The sequence below is a fragment of the Anas platyrhynchos genome, chromosome 36 (genome assembly GCF_047663525.1).
Source record: "Anas platyrhynchos isolate ZD024472 breed Pekin duck chromosome 36, IASCAAS_PekinDuck_T2T, whole genome shotgun sequence".
Classification (NCBI taxonomy): Eukaryota; Metazoa; Chordata; class Aves; order Anseriformes; family Anatidae; genus Anas; species Anas platyrhynchos.
Window position 1 is genome coordinate 2,530,001 of NC_092624.1, and position 6,770 is coordinate 2,536,770.

Here is a 6,770-nt window from a genome sequence, read left to right on the forward strand (position 1 = left end):
GCGGCCCGTCGGAGCGAAGCGCGCCTCCGCCCCCCGGCGTACGCTCTGCACGGCACTCCAAGGGAGGCGCGCGCCCGTGTCCCGCCTACAGCCGGCACACGGGCTCGCCCGCCCGCTCGCTCGCTCGCTCGCCAACGGGCTGTGCCGCTTCAGCTCCTCGCCTTGACGGCACCTGCCTACACCTGGCGGATCGAGGCTGGGGGGGAGGATCGAGGGGGAAGAAGAGGGAGGGCAGGGGATTCACCTGTCCACTTCACCACCACGACGATCGGAGAGCTGCCGGCCGTCAGCAGCTAACGGCGCCTGCCTACGCGCTTTCCTGGAGCCCTTCGCTTTCTTCCCCCGCCCTTCTCTTTGCTTCCCTTCTGCTTTCTCATTCCTTTCTTCATCGATTCCTTGGCTGATCGATCGATCCATCGATTCGTTGATTCGTTCACTCCTTCACTCTTCATTCATTCATTCATTCATTCATTCATTCATTCATTCATTCATTCATTCATTCATTCATTCACAAATACACCTCTTTCCGTTCCCTCCCTTCCCCCCTTCTCCCCGTTGCCACGCCGGTCTTCCCCAGCAGCCAGCCTAGAAGCGGCTCAGAGCTCAAGATCGCCGCGAGGCGGGGAAGCGCCGTGTAGACGGACGGGGCCGCGGGCGGCGGACAGCCGCTGCCCTCGCGAGCCCGCGAGCCCGAGCCGAAGCGCGAGCCCGAAGCCGACTCCGAGCCCGATCCGCCCCGGCCGCGGAGCCGACCGTCGCGGGAGGCGAGGCAGCGCCCGCCCGCCCGCCTTTGCGCCCCGGACGGGGCCCGCCCGGGGAAAAAAACGCTGGAGGCGGGCGCGAGCTCGTCGCTCTGCTCCCTCCCTCCCTCCCGCGCGATCTAGCTGCCCGCCGGCCGGGACACGGGCTCGGCGGGAGCCTGACGACCGGCCGGCTTGAAGCTCCGTGCCCGGAATAATGCGTACCCCCCTCGCCTACGTGTGCCGCCGGCTTCCCGCCGAGCAGAGCGGCCGGCGACGAGCTAGGAGGATTGCCCCTCTCGCCGCCCCCCCCGCCCAACTGCTCGGCGGGGCTGCGGTGCGGCGGGCGGGGGGAAAAGGGGGGGAGAGGAGCCGGCGCCGCGGGGAGGAGGGAGAAGTAGACCTGGTGGCTCCACGAGGAGGGAGGGGGCGGGGGGAGAGAGCGGGGAGGAGGGAGAAGTAGACCTGGTGGCCCCACGAGGAGGGAGGGGGCGGGGAGGACAGCGGGGAGGAGGAGGGAGAAGTAGACCTGGTGGCTCCACGAGGAGGGAGGGGGCGGGGGGGGGAGACAGCGGGGAGGAGGAGGGAGAAGTAGACCTGGTGGCTCCACGAGGAGGGAGGGGGCGGGGGGGGAGACAGCGGGGAGGAGGGAGAAGTAGACCTGGTGGCCCCACGAGGAGGGGAGGGGGAAGGGGGAGGGAGACAGCGGGGAGGAGGAGGGAGAAGTAGACCTGGTGGCTCCACGAGGAGGGAGGGGGCGGGGAGGACACAGCGGGGAGGAGGGAGAAGTAGACCTGGTGGCTCCACGAGGAGGGAGGGGGCGGGGGGAGAGAGGCTGCCAGGGTCCAGGCACTTTGCTGGTCATGCACGGAAAGTCCTGGTGGGCAAGGGGACACTCAAAGGTGCGAGGTTAGGGGGTGGTGTCCTGGTTTCAGTTAGCACAGAATTAATTTTCTTCCTAGTAGCTGGTGGAATGCTGTGTTTTGGCTTAGGATGAGAAGAGTGCTGATAACACCCCGATGCTTTAATTGTTGCAGAGCAGTGCTTATACTAAGCCAAGGACATCTCAGCCTTTTGCTCTGTCCTGCCAACGGGCAGGCTGGGGGTGCAGTAAGAGCTGGGAGGGGACAGACCCAGGACAGGTGACCCAAACTAGCCAAAGGGGTATTCCATACCATCTGACGTCATGCTAAACAATATATAGGGGTGGCTAGCTGGGGGGAGGGGGCCGGACTGCTCGGGGTTAGGCTGGGCATCGGTCAGCGGGTGGTGAGCAATTGCATTGTGCATCACTTGTTTGTACATACTATTACTTTCGTATTATCACCATTGTATCATTATTATTATTATTGTTATTATTATTTTGTTATTATTATTTTCCTGTCTTATTAAACTGTCTTTATCTCAACTCACGGGCTTCACTCCCCATTTCTCTCCCCCGTCCCAGAGAGGGAGGGGGGAGGGTGAGCGAACGGCTGCGTGGTGTTTAGCTGCCGGCCGGGTTAAACCACGACAGGTGGGCAGAGAGAAGGGGCTTTTGTTGTGTCCACCTGACAATGATAGCAGGGGGCTATCATTTCATGCCAAAGTAAATGAAGCTTGCCTTCCAGACTTCTTACTCTCATCACTGGCCGCCCTCTAGCAGTGGCCGTGATGGCTAGACCGACGGCCGTGACGGCGGGGTAGACCTGATGGCTCCACGAGGCGGGAGGGGGCGGGGGGGGGGGGGGGGGGAGAGCGGGGAGGAGGAGGGAGAAGTAGACCTGGTGGCTCCACGAGGAGGGAGGGGGCGGGGGGAGACAGCGGGGAGGAGGAGGGAGAAGTAGACCTGGTGGCTCCACGAGGAGGGAGGGGGCGGGGGGAGCGGGGAGGAGGAGGGAGAAGTAGACCTGGTGGCTCCACGAGGAGGGAGGGGGAAGGGGGGGGGGTGGGGGTGGGGAGACAGCGGGGAGGAGGAGGGAGAAGTAGACCTGGTGGCTCCACGAGGAGGGAGGGGGCGGGGGGAGAGAGCGGAGCCCGGCTGCTTCGGGCCGCCGCTCGCTCTGACGTCAGAGGTTCTTCCTCGGCCGCGAGAGGCTCGCCACCTGTGCCACTCAGTGCGGCTGACTGCCTGGCCGCTTTGCTTTAGCTGCTTTGGAAAATAAATGCTGTTATCTTTATGTTTGTTATTAGTTTGTTCCGTTGCCTGTTTTCTGCTGTAGCTTTAGGAATCCTGTCATTCCTTACCGTCTTTCAAAACCTCCCCCCCCCCCCTCCACTCCTCAGCTCCCCTTCCTCCTCCCCCCCCCCCCCCCCCCCCCGCCTCCTCAGGCAAATGGCAGTTGAGCTCAGGTGGCGGCTCCCCAGTCAGCAGGGGTACTGGAATAGACTTGGCTGGGTGGCCGACCCCCACACCCCCACCTGCCAGCTGCGAAGGGACGGTTGGCGGGCTGTGGGGAGGCCGAATGAGGTGACCCAGCGTTCCCGAGTGTGTAAACACATCAACAGAGCAAAAAAGCAAAGCAGAGTAGGAACAGCAAAGCAGAGCAAAGAAAAGGATTCGGTGCCGGGAATACAAACCAAAACCCCCCAAAAATAGGCAGTTCTAAGGAAAGCATGTCGAAGCAGGTGCAGGAAAAGCAAAGCGGGGAAGAGCAACGAAAAGTAAAGCAAGGAAAAGTAAAGCAAAGCAAAACGAACCAAAATCATTGGGAATCGTGTCATGTCACTTATCGTCCTAAAAAACCTCACCCAACCCCATCCCCAGACGAACAGCAGCAGCGGGACCCACCTGGCGGCTCGCCGAACAGCGGGGGATGAGGAATAGACCGTGCTGGGTGGGTGGCCAGGCTTCCTGTCCCCACCCTCCAGCTCCCAGGGGACAGTCGTCGGGCTGCGGGGAGGCCACGGTGTGCGCCTGAGGGTTTATGCCTTCATCAATACACCGATCGACTCATCGCCCAAATCGGTGCGACGGTCTGCAAAAGAAGCCTACCTAGCACGGCAAAGCAGAGCTGAGCAATGCAACGGAAAGCGGAGCGAGACAAAGCATAGCCCTGCCAGGGAAAAGAAAAAGGCAAAAGGAAAAGCAAAGCCAAGAAGGGCCGGGAAAAGCAAAACGAAGCAGGGCAAGAAAAGCCAAAGCAGAAGAGGTCCAGGAAAAGAAAAGTGGTGTCACGAATACAAACTAAAGCAAAACAAAGCGAGGTAGGGCCAGCAAAAGCAAAACAAAGAAGGGTGAGGAAAAAAAAAAAAAAAAAAAAAAAACTAAGCTAAGGATTTCCTGGGGGGTGGGGGAAAGAAAAGCGGTGTCCTGAATACAACGTAAAGCAAAACAAAGCAAGGCAGGGCCAGCAAAAGCAAAACAAAGAAAGGCGAGAAAAACCAAAGCAAAAGAGGTCCAGGAAAAGAAAAGCGGTGTCTTGAATACAACGTAAAGCAAAACAAAGCAAGGCAGGGCCAGCAAAAGCAAAACAAAGAAGGGCGAGAGAAACCAAAGCAAAGGAGGTCCAGGGAAAGAAAAGCGGTGTCACGAATACAAAGTCAAGCAAAACGAAACAAAGCGAGGCCAGAAAAAGCAAAGCATGGTGAGGAACAGAAAAACCAAAGTAAAAGAGGGCCAGGAAAAGCGAAGCAGTGCCACGAATACAAAGCAAAGCAAAGCAACGCAGGGCCAGGGAAAGCAAAGCAAAGCAAAACGGTGCTGCCAAAACAAAATGCGTAGTTAACTTAGCGTCAGTCGAAATCGCTGGGTTATGGGGAGCTGGGCGTTTGAGAAGGCCAGGGTGTGGCAGCGGCCCCCGGTTGCCTCGGGCCGCCTCTCGCTCTGACATCAGAGGCTCCTGCTCGGCCGTGAACGGCTCCCCACCTGTGCCACTCAGTTTGGCTGGCTGCCTGGCTGGTTTGCTTTAGCTGCTTATCATTATATAAATTGTTATTGTCATTATTATTATTATTATTATTATATACTACTAAAAAGCTATTAGAAATAAAAGTATTAAATAGTAATAGAAATAAGTATCATTAAAACGTAATAAAAATAGTAGTAGTAGTAGTAGTAATAATAATAGTATTTTCTCCATCTGTTTCCCCCTTTAGTTTTAGGAATCGAGTAGTTATTTATTGTTGTTCTCAACCCACACCCCTCCCCAGACGAATAGCAACAGAGCCCACCTGGTGGCTCTCCGGACAACGGTGGGCAACAAAATAGACCTGGCCCGGTAGCCAGATCCCTGTCCCTGCCCGCCAGCTCCGAGGGGACAGCTGTCGGGCTGCAGGCCGGCTAACTTTTCTATGTGTTCATAAACAAGTTTCATGAACTTGTTTATGCATTCATAAAGACGGCAAAGCTAAGGAAAGGAGCACGGGGAAAAACAAAGCGGTGCCAGGAAAGGGAAAGCCAAGGAAAGAAAGCAGTTTGAGTCAAAGCAAAGCACAGCAAGGCTAAGAAAGGTACAGAAGAGCAGAGAAGGTAAAGCAAAGCACTGACAGGAACACGAAGCAAAGAAATAAAAAATAAAGCATGACCGCACAAGTAAAAACGTAGCAGGCCCAGGAAAGAAAAAGCAAAGCAAAGCAAAGCAAAGCAAAGCAAAGCAAAGTAGCACAAGGAAAAACACAGCATTTCCAGGAGAGAAAAAGCAAAGCAATCTGAGGTAAGAACAGCAGAGAAAAGGAGGTATGGAAAAGCAAAACTGTGCCAGGAAGAGCAAAGCAAAGCGGAGCAAGGCAATACAAAGAGAAGCAAAGCGAACGTAGCGAGCTGGCGGCCAGCCCTCCTTTGGATTCCAGGTGGCTGTGGGGGGGAGACCGGAGGGCCTCCATTTTGTGTACAGGTGGCAGCCAGACTTGGACAGTGGCTGTACCCTGATCGCCCTCTCCCCAGCCTCCTTCACAGCTCCTGGTGCACCGTGACGGTGGGCAAGAACCATGTCTTGCCTTAGCTAGTTTTATATATCTCTATCTATTTTGTTGTTGATGTTGTTGTTGTTGTTGTGGATTTCTTCCACCGTAGTTGTGGGAATCATGTAGTTACTTACTGTCGTTGAGAACCTCAGACACACAACGAGCAGTGGGGCCCACCTGGCAGCTCGCCGCATGGCTGGGGACAAAGAATGGACCATGTCGGCTGGCCAGGCCTGCTGCCCACACGTGCCAGTTCCGAGTGGACAGTGGCTGGACTGCGGGGAGGCCAAGTTCTGTTTCCGATGGTTTATGCGTTCATAAATTTACCAACCGACTCGGCAGCAAAATCAGTGAGACAGTCTCCAAAGGAAGCCTAGCACAGCACAGGAGAGGAAGGCAATGCGGATGAAAGCTGAGCAAGACAAGGAAAAGCCCTGCTAGGCATAGGGAAAAGCAGTGACCACCAGGGCCTGGAAAAGCAAAGCACGGCCTGTAAAAACACATCAGATAGGTCCAACATGAAAACAAATCATGCAAGGAACATGAAATAAATAAATAAATTAATTAATTAAAAAAAAAAAAATAGAAAAAAAGAATAAAAGATTGAAGGCAAAGCAAAGCAGAGCAAAGCAAAGCTAAACAAAGGAAAACATGACCTGATAAAGCAAACGAAAGCAAGGCCAGGGAAGGCAAAGCAGAGCTAAGGAAAGTAGCAAAAGGAAAAACAAAGCGTAACCAGGAAAGACAAAGCAAACAAAGCAAAGCAAAGCAGTTTGAGGCAAGGCAAAGCACAGCATGGGTAGGAAAGGCAGAGCAGTGCCAGGTCTATAAACCAAAGCTAAACCAAGGAAAGCATGGCCTGATAAAGCAACCGGAAGCATGGCCAGGGAAGGGAAAGCTGAGCAAGTCAAAGCAGAGCAAAGGAAAGTAGCACAAGGAAATGCAAAGTATTTCCAGGAGAGAAAGAGCAAAACACTCTGAGGCAAAGCAGGGGCAAGAACAGCAGAGGAAAGGAGGGATGGGAAAGCAAAACTGTGCCAGGAAGAGCGAAGCAAAGCGGAGCAAGGCAAAACAAAGAGAAGCAAAGCAAACGTAGCGAGCTGGCGGCTAGCCCAGTAAAACCAGTGGGACTGTCTCCAAAAGAAT